This window comes from Onychomys torridus, chromosome 11 (assembly GCF_903995425.1).
Source record: "Onychomys torridus chromosome 11, mOncTor1.1, whole genome shotgun sequence".
Lineage (NCBI taxonomy): Eukaryota > Metazoa > Chordata > Mammalia > Rodentia > Cricetidae > Onychomys > Onychomys torridus.
The window spans coordinates 36,738,917-36,754,637 of NC_050453.1; positions in this window are offsets into that span (position 1 = coordinate 36,738,917).

Below are 15,721 nucleotides of genomic sequence, written 5' to 3' on the forward strand. Positions count from 1 at the left end.
AAGTTTTACCAGTGTCAGCCTCCTCCTCTTCTGGCGCCACTTCAGCTTGGAGCCCCGGCAGGAAGCCAGAGGGGAGAGAGTTCCTTGACAGTTCCACTGCTCAAAGTTGACTGTCAGCTAGCTGTGACAGCCACGTGACTGTCTCCAGACGCCCTGTTGTCCCAGGTCACTAGAAAGTGCTTCATCTCCAAACTCATTCAGACCTAGGGTCAGCATGGAGCCTCAGTGGTGCCAGCTCTGTTGTCTTCATTGTCACAGATGATTTTCCTAAGCCCTGTCTTTGAAAATAGTACCATTGATCAAAATGCATTCAAATTACCTTATTCTGGAGACCAGTTTTCTACCATGCCCCTGCTGATTACTCAACCTGTTTCATATTTAGCAAGAAGTTAGAAGTACCTTTGTCTTTGATAGTCTACTTTCTGCCACACTGACACAAAGGTCTGATGTAAACAACTTAACAAAAGATTTTAGCTCACTCTTTCAGAAGTTTCAATTTATGGACATGAGACACTGTTGTTTCTGGGCATGGCACAATGCAAAATATCATAGTCAGAAGTCTGTGGTAAAGCAAATTCTCTCATCTTATGGGAACCAGAAACAAGGAGTAGAAGATGAAGTCACCAAAGCCAATGAGAGGGCAGAACAGCAAGGCAGTAAAAGCCTGGGTAGACAGGAAGTCGTGGCATTTTGGAAGCTACAGAGCTGGTAAGGTAAGGTAGTTGGTGGCTCTCATTATTTCCTTGATCTCCAAGGCTTTCACCCCTATATGTGGTTCTGTGCTCTTTATTTAATAAGACCACTTAGAAACTCGTCTACACCCTGAAATGGCATGTCCTAGTGACGACCTCCTTCAAACATGCCAACGTCTTAACGAATTCACTGTCTCCCAGTAACACCATAGACTGGCAGCTATACCTTTAGCATATGGCTTCTGGGAATGTTCTGGAGGCAAAGTATACTAAGTGTCCCTTTGTAAACAGAGTTTCAAATTTTGGCACTGAATGGTAGCTGGGTTCCATAGTTATATATAAAGCCAGTTCAGGAACATAGGTCAGAGTCACCCAAAATCCTAGGAGGACCTTTGAGAGCGTCTACCTAAAGCTTTCCTCAGTTTGTTCCCAGAGGTGCCATCCGAGGACATTTTACCCAGGACTCTCCTCTGTGTTTTTATAGATTCATTACAATTGTAACCATTTTATGTTTCACTGTTAAGAGTTGAATAAAACTTTACCCATAAAAAGTAAATCACTGCCAATCCCTAGATAAATGGAATTGGTCTTAGCATCATAATATTAATTTATATGGCATTTGCCATAGAACATGCAGCTGCAGAGCACCTCAGGTTAAAATGACTTACACAGTTAAAGAATAGTTGGGCAGGCTGAGAAAGAGCCAGTCTAGACAACAAATGTACCAAATGGATATCGATAAGCTAAACACAGGGATCGCTTCACCATGCTACTGGGTGCCAGATGAGTAACTCAAAAGTGAAATACCACAGCCATTAACTGCTGAAGCAGAGTCTCAATTTAAGGAGAATAAAGAAAAATAGCCAGCCCACAAACAGTGCGCAAGGAGATTTTAGAAGGCGCTATGTGCCGAATACAATTAGAATCACTCTGGAGAGCCATGGGGAACTGCAGGGTTCCTTCATCCTAGGGACCCATCGTTGCCTTACCAACTACTGTTTCTTAGAGACAATATGTGCGTGATACATCTTAATATGCCCTCTTGTCTGTGCACACACAATAGAAGACACACACTCATGGTACAGATAGACAGAAGAGGTGGTGACCAAAAGTACCTGCCACCATTTACTCTGCAAATGCGTCCTACTGTGATGTTAGCACTGTGCTAAGCACCGAGAAGTGAGCAGTGAAGGGCAAAGAGCCCCTACTCTCTTGATGCTGGCCTTCCAGCTGTCTATGTTGTGGTGTGAAGTGAGGAAGAGATAGGCAGTATGTAATGAACAAATGTGTGTGCTGTCTCACAGTAAAAAGGGCAAAAGGAAAAACATGAACCAACTGAGAGTGATGGAGGGGGGTAGTTTAGAGAACCTGGACAGAGAAAACAGGACCTGGGGAAGACAAACGGATCAGGTGGAATCCCTCTGCCAAGACAAGCCTTCCCAGGTCTTCATACTCGATACACAGTGGGTGTGTTTAGCACTCCGTAGCTGGTGATTAAATAATGGAGACAGTGTGACCACAAATAGACTGTATGTCACCCTCTCTTACAGTGCCCACCCCCTGCTTATCCAGAAGGCAGTGTAGCATCTGTGATGACCTGGAAGAAACAATGACTTGTCAGCCCCATACCCGATGAGCCTGATTTTACACACTCTTTTGACAATAAGATGAAATGACAGACAAAGCTGTGTAGGAAGGCATCAGGGGTAAGGTAAGTGACAGGTACCAAGTGAGTCCCACAGGCTAGAAACCTGTCACAAAGAAAATAAGAATGATAAGAGTGCATTTCAGCAAGGCCCTAACCTCCAAGGAAATCATAGCTCTTTGCAGATTGGCTTTTAGAGTAATTACATATCAAGCCACCTCTTCGTGATATAGGAAATTCCCATTTCATAGGTAGAAAAACTGAGGCCTGAAGACATTCATTATCTCTAAGTAAATATAAGCCATGGTCAGTAGAGGCAAAATAAAGCATTAAGGCAACTGGGAACATTTCTAAAAAGGAAACACACACACACACACACACACACACACACACACACACACACACACACACTAACACACTCCCATATGTGCACACCTACCTCATGGAACATTAGAAATGAAAGATTTAAACTGTGTTTTATGATCATATACATGAAGCAATTGTTTCTCTCCTGTATTATTTGTTGAGGCTTTTCCAAAGATCACAAATTCGAGATGAGTGAGGGTTATGTCAAGGTTGAAAGAGCATAGGTCATTCAAATGATTGCACATGCTAGGATAATAAGATATAGACAGATGACAGATAGGTGATGATGACAGATGGATGGACAGGTAGACAGATGGATAGAGACAGAGAGAAAGGTAGGTAGATAGACAATAGATAGATGATAGATATAGAAAGATAGATAGATAGATAGATAGATAGATAGATAGACAGATAGACAGGTAGATGATAGATAGATAGATATATAGATAGATAGGTAGATAGATAGATAGATAGATAGATAGATAGATAGATAGATAGATAGCATATAATAGGGAGGTACTAAGGAGACTGAGAGATAGGGAGATAGAGATATATTTGAAGCAAATTTGAGCAAGTGCCCAAGAGAGTAGGGAGATGGTAACCAAATCTGAGTAATGGAAATAAAATGCAATAAATCAATAAATAAAATCCAAACAATGCACTTGGTTTGAACCACTGGCAATAATGTACATGATTATTCTCTTTGTGACAGAGGAAAAAGTTTAACCACACATATTGGAGTTAAAATGAATTGTTTGGGTACTGACCTGGTAGCTCTTCAGCAGTTTTCTTAACCTCTCTGAACGCTGGTATCTTAAAGGAGGAAACAATAAATTAATAAATTAATAATGTAAACAATCCAGCTCAAGGGTTTTCAAAATTACTGTCACAGTGAGAAAACATATCTCTTCCTTTCAGAGCATGTGGCAGATGAGACCATCTAACCACCTGTGACACTGGCAGAACCACATGACTGGTTCTGGTTCCAGAAATGTGAAATGAAAGAATGTATCCCTCCAAATTAAGTCCAAATATCCTCAGTGAGCTTCTCTAGCTTCCCTCCTTTCCTTTGATGTAGAGTTCAGAGGCCGTGAGTGGGGAGGAAAGAGCCTGGATGTGTGACTTAGAGCATGAGGAAGGCCTTCCATTTCAAGAACCACTATTAGTTTTAAAGGATTAAGAAAGAAGGTTTGGGGCTGGAGAGATGGCTCAGTAGTTAGAGCACTGGTTGTTCTTCTGGAGATCCTGAGTTCAATTTCCAGCAACCACATGGTGGTTCACAACCATCTGTAATGAAATCTGGTGCCCTCTTCTGGCCTGCAGGCATACATGCAGGCAGAACCCTGTATACACAATAAATAAAGTCTTTAAAAAAAAAAATAAGAAAGAAAGAAAGAAAGGAAGGAAGGAAGGAAGGAAGGAAGGAAGGAAGGAAGGAAGGAAGGAAGGAGAGAGAGAGAAATAGAGAGAGAGAGAGAGAGAGAGAGAGAGAGAGAGAGAGAGGAATAAAGAAAGAAAGAAAGGTTTGTTGTGAAGCTACTGAGTTTACTAAGTTCTTGGGATTTTTTCCCCTTAAGCAAGGTTGTCTACCCTGGCTTATAATGTACAGTAATCAATGTCCTCTCCTCTAGATCCAAGTCAGCTGACCTCATATCTCACCAGACATGAGTGCTGGAAGAAAATCAAATACTGACAACTGACCTTTTGAATTTCCAAGGTGAGATAGGGAGCAGGCATGAAGAGCTGGGGAAGATGAACCATGGTCTAGTAGAATTTGGAGCTCCAGCTGACTCACTTCAAGAGGTGGCTTATCCTTAATCCAGAGCTCCCTCCTCGATCATCCAAACCCTGGGCATTTCCCCCAGGATCCACTAAATCCCAGAACAAATCCCTTCCTGTGAACATTGGAGAGCAGCCCCTCCCCTACTCCAGAGTAATAGCTTATCTCTAGTTAGAAAATTAAAGTTCTATTTGGCCAAAGCAGAAAGCTAATATGATTCAATAACCCTGTGGTTTCATCTCTTTATTACTTACTGCTTGAGAAAAAAACAATAAATAAAATATCTGTGCATGTAATATCCACTTTTCCCTCCAGGAAGTCATGTAGATTCCTAGTCTCCAAATAGCCTCAGTGTGAAGCAGTGTTTGCAAACAATTTGCCACATCCCTTTATGCCTTTCATTAACCTTTTCAACCTCTGATTCCTGTGTATTTTAGGTCCAGTCACTTTGTTTAATAGCATTGCAAAAACTACAATAACAGAACAAACGGGTACACACACACACACACACACACACACACACACACACAGTGTGGAACCCCTTGTCAGTTATAGGATGTGAGAATCCAGAATAAGTCATAAAATAAAGGTGAGCTCTGTGGGTGATAGCATGAATTGTAGACAAACTTCTCTTGGTCATTAAATCTAGCAGTTGAAGTCACATCCCAAGCCTCTTCCTCCACTCCTCCCCAGCTGTCTTCGGAACAAATGCAGAAACCAGGCAGCAGGGATGGCTCAAGCCTTACAATCACAAGGACTTGAGTTCTGAGCCCAGAGCTGTGTAGAAACTGATAGACAGGGTAGCATATGCTTGTAATCCAAATGTTGGCAGAGGTGAGGGTGTGTGTGTGCTGTGGAGACAGGACCATCCTGATGGCCAGAAACCTAATTGGTGACCTCCAGACCAATGAGAGACTTCATCTCAAAGGAGATGGAATGTATAACAGAGGATGGCAACTAAGATTATCCTCAAGCCTCTATACACATGTACAAACACATACATGCATGTCTGAACACATAGACACACACAGGATGGGAGAAAAGAAAAGCAATCCTTGGGCTGAGAAGAACCAAAAGATATATCCAGATTCTCACAGCCTTGTGACCTATGGACGAGAAGGAGAGGCACACTGCAAAAAGGAAAGAACTCTGGGGTGGGCACAGTCTCCGCTGCTTGCTGTTTGCAAGTGTAGCCTTGTCACTTGTGATTCCTGCTTCTCACCTGCTGTCCCCACTCACTCAGACACATCATTTTCACAGTATGAGCCAGGGATCCCAGTCCTCAGGCCTTTCTAATTCTTCCTGACCATGGAAATCATTCCAATGCCAGGGTGCCTGTCACTTGCTGTGAATCTTCCCAGCATGGCTGGGTTCATCTTTGTTTCTTGGTTCTTGTGCCACCTAGGGGCTTCCCTCAAGTCCATCAAAGCAGAAGACAACTTCGTGACTCTGTATTTTAAAATCTGACAAAAACACCATAATAATACATAAGTCCTCCTAGGCAGTTTTAAACTTCTTATCATTAATTATAGAATTAAGGAATGCCATGTATCAACTAAGCAATGTAGAGGGTAGAGGCGGAAGGCCTCCTAAAAGCCGTACTGTCATGGTGAGCCCATGGCATGAATAAGTGAGGAGAGGAGTCATACAGAGATGACTGGGATGGCCTGTCTCCTGCTCACCTGGCTGTCCTCAAATGAGGTGAGTGTACATGGGCTGTTCTGTGCTTATGTACCTGTAAAGTTCTGAACTGTGGTTGTTGCAAGTAGAAAAATCTTGCAATGGCAGTCCCTGAGCCAGGAATCAGAGGTCTCCAAGACCTTCCCTTGGCCTTCTGGGATCCTTCACCACTCCTACCTAATCCCTGGTACCACACAGTTCACTATTTCCTTCCTGTCCTCCTCCCCAGCCCCACCCTCCAGGCCACCATCATAGGCGTACTGTGCACTTCACCAAATGCCCTCCATATAGCCCCAACTTGATCTCTAGGAAGATGGCCCATACTGTCAAAACTGAGGTCATTTGCAAAGGGACACTTGGCAAAGTAGGAGTCAAGAAGGAACAGGGAATGTCCTATGGCTAAGCAAAGTATCAGCTCCAGAAGTAGGAAAGCCTTTGTTATCATCAAGAGAGTCTGTCTCTAGGAAAGGGACAGGGTAACAATAGCAGAGACAAGTCCTTCCAAGGACATTTATGGCTCCCCTGTATGTGTGAGTGTGTACAGTGTTTGCATGTATGCATGAGCTAGAGCATATGTTAAAGGGAAATTGACATCTTTGACAATAATTATAGTTATGAAGAAACTTCAAAAGTGAAAAAAATTAATGAAACTTTAGATGGCTAAATGTAATACTAATTACAGGCTGTATGCAAATTAACTCTAATTATCATGCAACACAATAATAATATGTCTATCACTATAATGTGTCAAATTAACTTTTTTTGTGAATTTTCCATAACAATCCTGAACTTTTTTCATGTCGAAGTTGTGCAAGTAAAAAGACTCTAAAATTAATGGGGCTGTCCTGTCTTTTCCAGTCCTTTGTGCATATTTCTCTGTTGTTGTTTCTCTTTTCCTTCATGATTTGGAAACAGTCTTATTGCATCAAGGAGAAAGTCCTTTAATCTCTCACATGTGCTACAAATGTTTCTTCCAGCTTGGTATTTGTCTTTTACCTTTCCTATGTTAGACTGTGTAGAGAAATTGGCCTGATGGAGTCTTTTATAATCATACTTCGTATACACCCTTTCCATACGAAGCTACTCACAATTTTTAAAAAACACAGGAAAGTACCCATTATATCCATTTTTCTGAAGTCTGAAATTCCTTTGAACAGGAACTAATCTTCTCTACCACAATTAGAGATAAAAGGGTTACAAATGCATGGAGCCTCTGCAATAATACATTAGTGTGTTTTGGGTAAATGCCTGTGCTGATCACTGCTTACTCTGTTTATGTGGAAGGGGTTCATTTAGAAAGCAGGGGAAAATTCAGGAACAGAATACATGAGGATGAGCTAGAGACAACACCAGGAAGAGTTCTAGGGGCCAAGACTGACCAGCTGCCTCCTCACAACTTCCCTGACCTTCTTGCTGTGGTCACTCAGCATCCTCTATGCCCATTGTCACTCAGCCATCACACTGCTCTATTCCTGCTGTTGACTTCACTTACTTGCACTCTCCCCTGCAGTGTTCTTAGAGGGTAATGATGCATTGTATCCAGAGCATCACGTCCTGTGGGTTTTAATAAGCATTCACTGAATGAATGAGGAAAGCAATCAATAAATCAATAAGCTAGTATTACTACTTTCCTGGAGGGTTGCGTGATGGAGTCATTGCTTCTCTGTAGAAGGCAGAGCAGAACTAGTTGCTGAAGGAGACAAGTCAAGTATGAAGATGAGCCTTTACATTCAACTACCACCCCTACAACATCTGCTCCAAATGACCCCAAAAATAAATACCTCAACAGTGCTCCACTCAAAGCCCTCCCTAGAATTGAGAGCCTCATTTGTCGAAGTCAGGCCAGAACCTGGTATTCCTTTCCCAGGAAACACAGAGCACTCCTGACCAGCAGAACTCCTTCATATCTTGACATAAACTATGAGACAGGGACAATAGGGTTTTCAGAAATACTCAAAAGAATCAACCACACAGCAGGAAATCCTTGTCTAGTGATGCTCTCTTCCACATATATCATAGATCCAGGTTGAACATTCCTGAAAATTTGTTAAGGTTCAGTCCTTACAAAAACATACCCTTCCTTTTCTGTACCCAACCCTCTGCAATGGATCCCTGGATCTTATCCACCCCAATCCTCTGTAATGGATCCCTGGATCTTACCTATTTTATACTTACCCTGCCTAGGCTACCAACAAGACTGTCCTCTTTTCTGGACTTCTTGGCTACTTCAACCTAACTGACTCTGATTTTGTCTCATTCTATTTTCTTGTACGTACAACTGCTTATCTAGCCTCCACCCTACACTCTAGAAATACACACATCCCTGAACAACTCTCCCTGCTAGCACATGCCTGAGTCTGCCCTTGACAAGATCAGCTCTCCCTGGACAGTCGACACATGTAAACCACAGACTAGGGGTCTCACAGTTCCAGTTCTACTCATATCCCGTGCTGTATGTAACCCACTACTTGTTTTTAAGTTTCTATTGCCTGTGTGCTTTAACCTTGGTTTCTACACCCACTTTGTCTTGAAATGGCATGGTCTGTCTTCTAGTAGCTGACGACTGTTCTTTCTGGGAGCTACCCAGAATAGCGCCCCCAAATTCAGGATTGCTCCCTGCCCTAGTGGCTGAGAACTGCAGGACTTTCAAGTGATGCCTGAGCTCAGTCCCCACAACTCTGTCCTTCAACTTCAGTGGGTCTCCTCCCAGCACTGTTCATTCAGTTTCCATTGTCCAGATATGCAGAGGACATAAATACAACTACTATTTATGCTACACAGTGCAAATGCCAACTGTAGCAGAGTAGTAGAATACACAGGTTCCCATTCTTTGACCATTCTAGAGAGAGTTTCTGGGTAAGGGACAGTTGAATGCACCATCAAGAACTCCTCCTGAAAGAGTCATTCCTTAATGTTATAAATATTTAAAGGAAAGGGGGAGCTAAGTAACATGTATTTGACTAGATGACAAGAGTTTCAAGAATGAAGAGATCACCTGCACTATCCACCTGTTCATCCAATGCTCTACCATGAGCAGCGAGGACTTGAGCCCTCAAAGCTGTGTTTATGTGTCTGGCTTGAAGCTACCCCTTCATGCTTGGCTCACTGTAAGCCCCAGCTTCAATCTGAAGTTCCAGGGCTTCCTAAATAAACCTATTCTCATTTCTCACACAGATATGCATAACTTGCTCTATCTCTAAGCCCTAGCAAGATAATAGGTTTGCAAATTCATGGAGCCACAGATATAGTGCATTAGTGTGTTTTAACAAAATGTGCATGCTGATAACTGTCCTCCCTGTGTTTATGGGAAGAGCCTTCTCTTCTCTTAGATAGAAATAATGAATTTGGGATAGGTGGTGGGGAGCAGGACAAAAAGAGGAATACTTGAGATGCTCTGGGCTTGCTGTGGTTTCCCAAGGCAAGAACTCCACCCAACCTCTTAACTCACTTCCTCAAGATCTTCCTCTTCTTCCTTTTGAACATGTGTAATCAATGATTCATTCTCCTAGAACCCTGCTCTCTAATAAAACGTGAAGTGATGAGATTTTAGTTGGAGAATTTCCTGTCACAAATGGGAACACAAGGCCCTCCACCCAAGTATACGAGAATCAGAAGAGGCTTCTACTAAGAGATGGGTGGTTTCCCTTTTGCCTTATCCTTGAGGTCCCTACTTCCTTCAAAGTGCCATCTCTTCTGTGCTGCCCCAGTCCACTTCATCTGCATAAATCTCATACCTGTTCTTCATGAACCAATAAGTCATGATCAAGTATCTAGCCTCTTTGTGACTTCTTTTTTCTCATCAAAATGGGTTTATATTACTGTCTTTTCTCAAAGCAGTATCTGGAGAAATAATGAGAGAATCTTACATGAATCACTGGCACTCAGTAAATGTTAGCCCTTACTATTTCTGTAAACTTTTATATCTTATTCTTGGAGAAAATCAATCCAATCAATCCCTCTATTAAGTAGAATTTAAGAGCAATGTATTTTTACCTCTCCCAGGTAACATGAGTACATTTCAATGGAGACACAGCTTTCTTCTAATGAAGGGTCATGCTTGGAAAATGTCAAACTTCCTGACAGGAGGAAAAGGGAAGAGCTTTTGGCATGTTGTGATTCATAAACCCCTGATACCAAACAGAGTAGAGAGATGGCAATTTGTTCAGTGGGTAAAAGCATTTGTTGCCAAGCCTGAGGGCCTAAGATCAATCCCCAGGGTCCACATTGTGGAAGAAGAAAACTGATTCTTTTGAAGTGTCCTCTGACCTCTACAAAGTTGCCATGACACATATCCTGCCCATACATGCATAGATAGATAGATAGATAGATAGATAGATAGATAGATAGATAGATGGATGGATGGATGGATGGATGGATGGATGGATGGATAGATAGATAGATAGATAATAGATAGATGGATGGATGGATGGATGGATGGATAGATAGATAGATAGATAGATAGATAGATAGATAGATAGGTAAATGAGATAGAGAGATAGATACGATTTTTTTTTAATCTGAGGATCGAACCTAGGGCCTTGTGCTTGCTAGGCAAGCACTCTACCACTGAGCTAAATCCCCAACCCCTAGATGCGAATTTTGACCCCTCTGCACACCTACACACATTAGGACAGAGATAAGATTTTAAATGATGAGATAGATGAGTGTCTCTGTCCTAATGTGTGTAGGTGTGCAGAGGGGTCAAAATTCCTTACAGCTCTAAGGCTAAAATAATTACAGACACAAATTAAATATTTTCACTATCCCTTATAAAGGATGTTTTGACAGGACATCATTTCTGTTCATTTCACATAGTCACTTTGATGTTTATATTCCAAAGCATGCCGTTAATAACAATTTGAATAGTTAGACATATTTAACAAGCCATATTTCCTCTTCATATAGATTTTTCTCTCTAGATCATTGTCACTATCCCACCGAACATTCATATCAGTTTAGAATTACATTCACTTCTCAGGTGGTTTCTGCTCTTCCCAAGACTAATTTGTTGCCTGTTTTATTTCTTTGAATTCCATAAAAACCATCAAAACCGACTCAAGGTGAGCTCCACCCCACACTGCCTCCCTGTTTGCATTAGCACGGCTCTTCCTCGGGCAAAGCCAAGCTTCTAACATTTCCTCCCCTGCTTATCATCAAAAGGTCTTTGGAGGAGCCTTGTGCCTTTTAATTGTCTGGACTCATTTCCTTCATTTCTCGTACTAAAGCTGAGCTGGCAGAGGGGAGCGTGAGGGAACGAGGCTGCACCTCGGCTGGGCTCAAAGTCCTCTTTAATCTTGTAGTCACCCTCTCGTCTATCAGCCAACTTCCCTTTCCCCTTGCCTCCGCTTCCACTTGGTGTGTTCAGAAGAGCCTATCTCATTCTCATTTGCTCCCATTAATTCCCTGGCTCTTCTGCTGCCTGAGCCTGAGTCACATCTCCTCACCTCAGTCCCTCTTGTTCCTGTCCTTTCCAACGCCGATTTTCCTCTGCACACAGGTCTTTAAACTACCCTTTGTAAACCCACTTTGCCAGGAGTGAGCAATCTCCAATCTGCTTTTCCAGGGCAATTGTAATCCACTGTGCTTTAATTATAGTGTCTATTCAGATGTTCAAAATTCCATCCAGTTACAGATTTTAATACTTCTTCCCTCTGCACCATATTTATTCGATTGATTAATTTTCCTAAATGTGCTTTTTTGAAGTTTAATATTCTAGGTCTTTGAAGCTGCTTCTCACTTAAAGAATTGAAGAAGATCATGATCACTGGTGACAGGGAGGGCGCCCTGCCTTGGAATTAACTGTACAGTCCACCTGTTGCTAACCCCAGTGGTTCTCATCCCATTCTTCTTTTAACATCATAGTCCAATGCTGTCCTCTGTCTCAGGACACACCGGAAGATGCAGCATTGCCAGCCACCTCTGAAAACCTGTTCCTTAAAGCTTTAAGGATTGAGTTTTCTGTGTGTTTTAATTAGCATTATATATGTATATATACATACATATATATATTTGCTACATACATATATATTTGTATATTTTACTATGTGCATAGACTATATAGCATAGCAGATCCAACTGTTCAAAGACTTACCATTTCTTTGTGTTAGAAACATTCATAAACTTCTCTGACATCTTCTTAGGAATATATAATTAAATGCTGTCAACTATAGCTTTTCTACTGAGCTACAGAACATGGAAGCTATTTTGCTTTCCAGTTCCACTCCTACCAGTGAACCATCCTCTCTCCAACATCTGTCCTTCCTCACTACCCTTCTCAGCCTCTGGAAATCACTAACTTACTGTCTCCTTCTGAGATCAGTGTGTTTAGCTTCTACAGAAAGGAAGCACAGGTGGTATTTGTCTTTCTGTACCTGACTTCTTTCACTTACTATCTGTGGTGATTTGAACAAAAATGCCCCCCATAGGTCCATAGGGAGTGGCTCTGTTAGATGTGGCCCTGTGGGAGAAAGTATGTCACTGACTGGTGGGCTTTGGGGTTACAGAAGTTCAAACCAGGCCTGGTGGCTCATTGTTTCTTCCTGCTGCCTGGCTGATCCAGATGTAGAACTCTCAGCTCCTTCTCCAGCACCATGTCTGCCTGCATGTTGTTGTTGGTATCCAGCTTTAACAATCTGTGGTGGTCTGCTAGGATGCAGGGTATTATTTCAGTTTTCTTGTATCTGATGAGATGTGCTTTATGTCTGAGTGGATGGTCAATTTTGGAGAAAGTTCCATTAGGGGTAGAGAAGAAGGTATATTGTTTTGTGTTTGAGTAAAATGTTTTCTTATAAACATCCATTAGGTCCATTTAGCTTATAATGTCTGTTAGCTTCAGAATTTCTGTTTAGTTTTAGTCTAGATGACCTGAGAGTGGGTAAGAGTGAGATATTGAAGTCTCCCACTATCACTGTGTGTGGTGATATTGTGTTCCTCAAAATATTGTGTACCCTAATAAATTTATCTTGAGTCAGGGAACAGAACAGCCACTAGATATACAGGCCAGAAAATGATAGCACACACACCTTTAATCCTATCACTTGGGAGGCAGAGATCCATCTGGATCTCTGTGAGTTTAAAGCCACACTGGAAAGAGCAGGCCATGGTGACTAACACCTTTAATCCCAGGAAGTGAGCCTTTAATCCCAGGAAGTGATGGCAGAAAGCAGAAAGGTATAAAAGGCATGCAAACCAGGAACTAGGCTGGTTAAGCATTCAGGTTTTCGAGAAGCAGTTCAGCTGAGATTCATTTGGATACGGACTCAGAAGCTTCCAGTCTGAAGAAACAGGATCACCTGAGGAACTGGCGAGGTGAGGTAGCTGTGGCTTGTTCTGCTTCTCTGATCTTCCAGCTTTCACCCCAATACCTGGCCTCAGGTTTGATTATATTAAAAAGTACCTTTAAGATTCATGCTACACCTGTATGAGAGTCAATGTGTGATTTAAGCTACAGCAGTGTTTCTTTTATGGAACTTGGGTGACTTTGTGTTTGTGGCATAGATATTAAGACTTGAACTCTCATCTTGGTGGATGTTTCCTTTGATAAGTATAGCATCATTCCCTATTTCTTCTATATTAAAATGACCACACCAGCTTACTTCTTAGGTTTATTTGCTTGGAATACCTTTTTCCAACCCTTTACCCTGAGGTAATGTCCACCCTTGATGTTGAGGTTATATTTCTTGGATACAGCAGAAGAACCAACTGTTTTCCTATCCATTTTGTTAGTTTACATCTTTTTATTGCAGATTGCAACTATTGCTATTGAAAAATATCAATGATTACTGTTTGTTGATTCCTATTTTTTTGTTGTTATTGGTAGTGGTGGTGGTGGAGTGGTGATGGTGGGGTGTGTGGGTATGTGGGTATGTGTTTGTGTGTGTGTGTGTGTGTGTGTGTGTGTGTGTGTGTGTGTTTCCCTTCTTTTCATTTTGCTGGTCTGATAGTATTTATTCCCTGTGTTTTCATGGTTGTAATTAACCTCCTTAGGTTAATTACATATATTAACCTATATATAGGTCTGGTGCTGATATCTGGTCTTATCTTTGTTGAGTGGCTGTTTTGTTCCTTGGTTTCTGTTTCCTCTCTGAATTTTAGGAGAGTCTAATATCTGTCTGTTGCCTAGTAGGAAATTTCCTGTGGACCTGTGACCATTGGGGGTTCCAAGTAAAATGTGTTTCTGGGTTTTAGGAGCTGACACTCAGGTCTGAAGGGGCTCACAGACTGGGGAAAGCAGAGAGTTCCACCAGGATCTGCTTATTTAATCTCCTTGGAATGGGGGTGGGGAGGGAGACCAATGAAGAGAGGTCACCACAGAAGGTCTACTACAGAGCTGGGAATGAGACTGAGGGATTCATTCTGGAGGAACAAGATAGGGGAAAACCTACAGACAGCCTACCTGCTTCCAAGGCAGGAAAGGCCTGTGGGTTAGCAGGGAGTGCCTGCTGGAATTGGGAGCTGGGATAAAGCAACAAAGGGGGATGGGAGGGGAAGGTCTGTGTGATCCACAGGACATGTAGGGAGGTGGGGACTGTAGCAGGTGTTGTGGGAATGAGACTGGAAGATTGGATTTGGAGCAGCAGAGGGAGTGGTGAAGATCTTCAGTGGGCTTACCTTTTTCTCCAGACTGCTCAGCTGGTGTGTTCCCAGAGAATGCCTGCTGCTATTAGAAGCTGGGGTCCTGGGATGAGTTGGGAAGGATGGAGTAGAAGATCTTTGTGATCTGTTGGGGATGGGGTCAGAGAGGAAAGGGAAACTGTAGCAAGTGGTCTACTACAGAGCTGGAGATGAGACTCGGGCACTGGATGTGGAAGAACAGAAGGAGAGGTAAGATGGCAGTCAGCCTACCTGCTTCCCTGGCAGGCACACCGCTTCATTTCTGCTAGTGGTTCCATAGTTTCCAGGACTTCTCACTGAAGTCTTTGAACCTGTATGAGTTGATTTTGTATGTAGCAAGAGCTAAGAGTCTAGTTTCAGTCTCTTGCATTGGTATACCCAATTTGCCTAGTACTCTGTCGTCAAAAGATTTTTCTTTCTCCAATGCATATTCTTGATATCTTTGTCTAAGATCAATTGGCAGTGGGTGGGTGGGTTTATTTCCGAGTTTTATATTCTGTTCCATTCATGTGTGCCCATATTGTGCTTTTTTGATTGCTCTAGTTTTGTAGTTTGTCTGAAACTCAGGAATTATGATGCCTCTAGATTTTTCCTTAAGATTGCTTTGTCTCTTATAATCATTTGTGATTCCAAATGAATGTTAGAATTTTTTTTAAAGATTTGTTTGTATTTTATGTATAGGAGTGTTTTGCCTGCATGTATGTATATGTACCACATGTGTGCCGGGTGTCCATGGAGATTAGAAGAAGACATCCTATGCCCTGGGATTGGATGTTTATGAGGGTGCTGGGACATGAACCTGGGATTTCTATGAGAACAGCAAGAATTCTTAATGCTGAGTCCTTTCTCCGGCCTGCATTTTTAGGATTATTTTTACTATTTCTAAGAGGAATGCTTTTATTACTTTAGAAATTTATTAAATTCATAGATAGATTTGGGAAATAT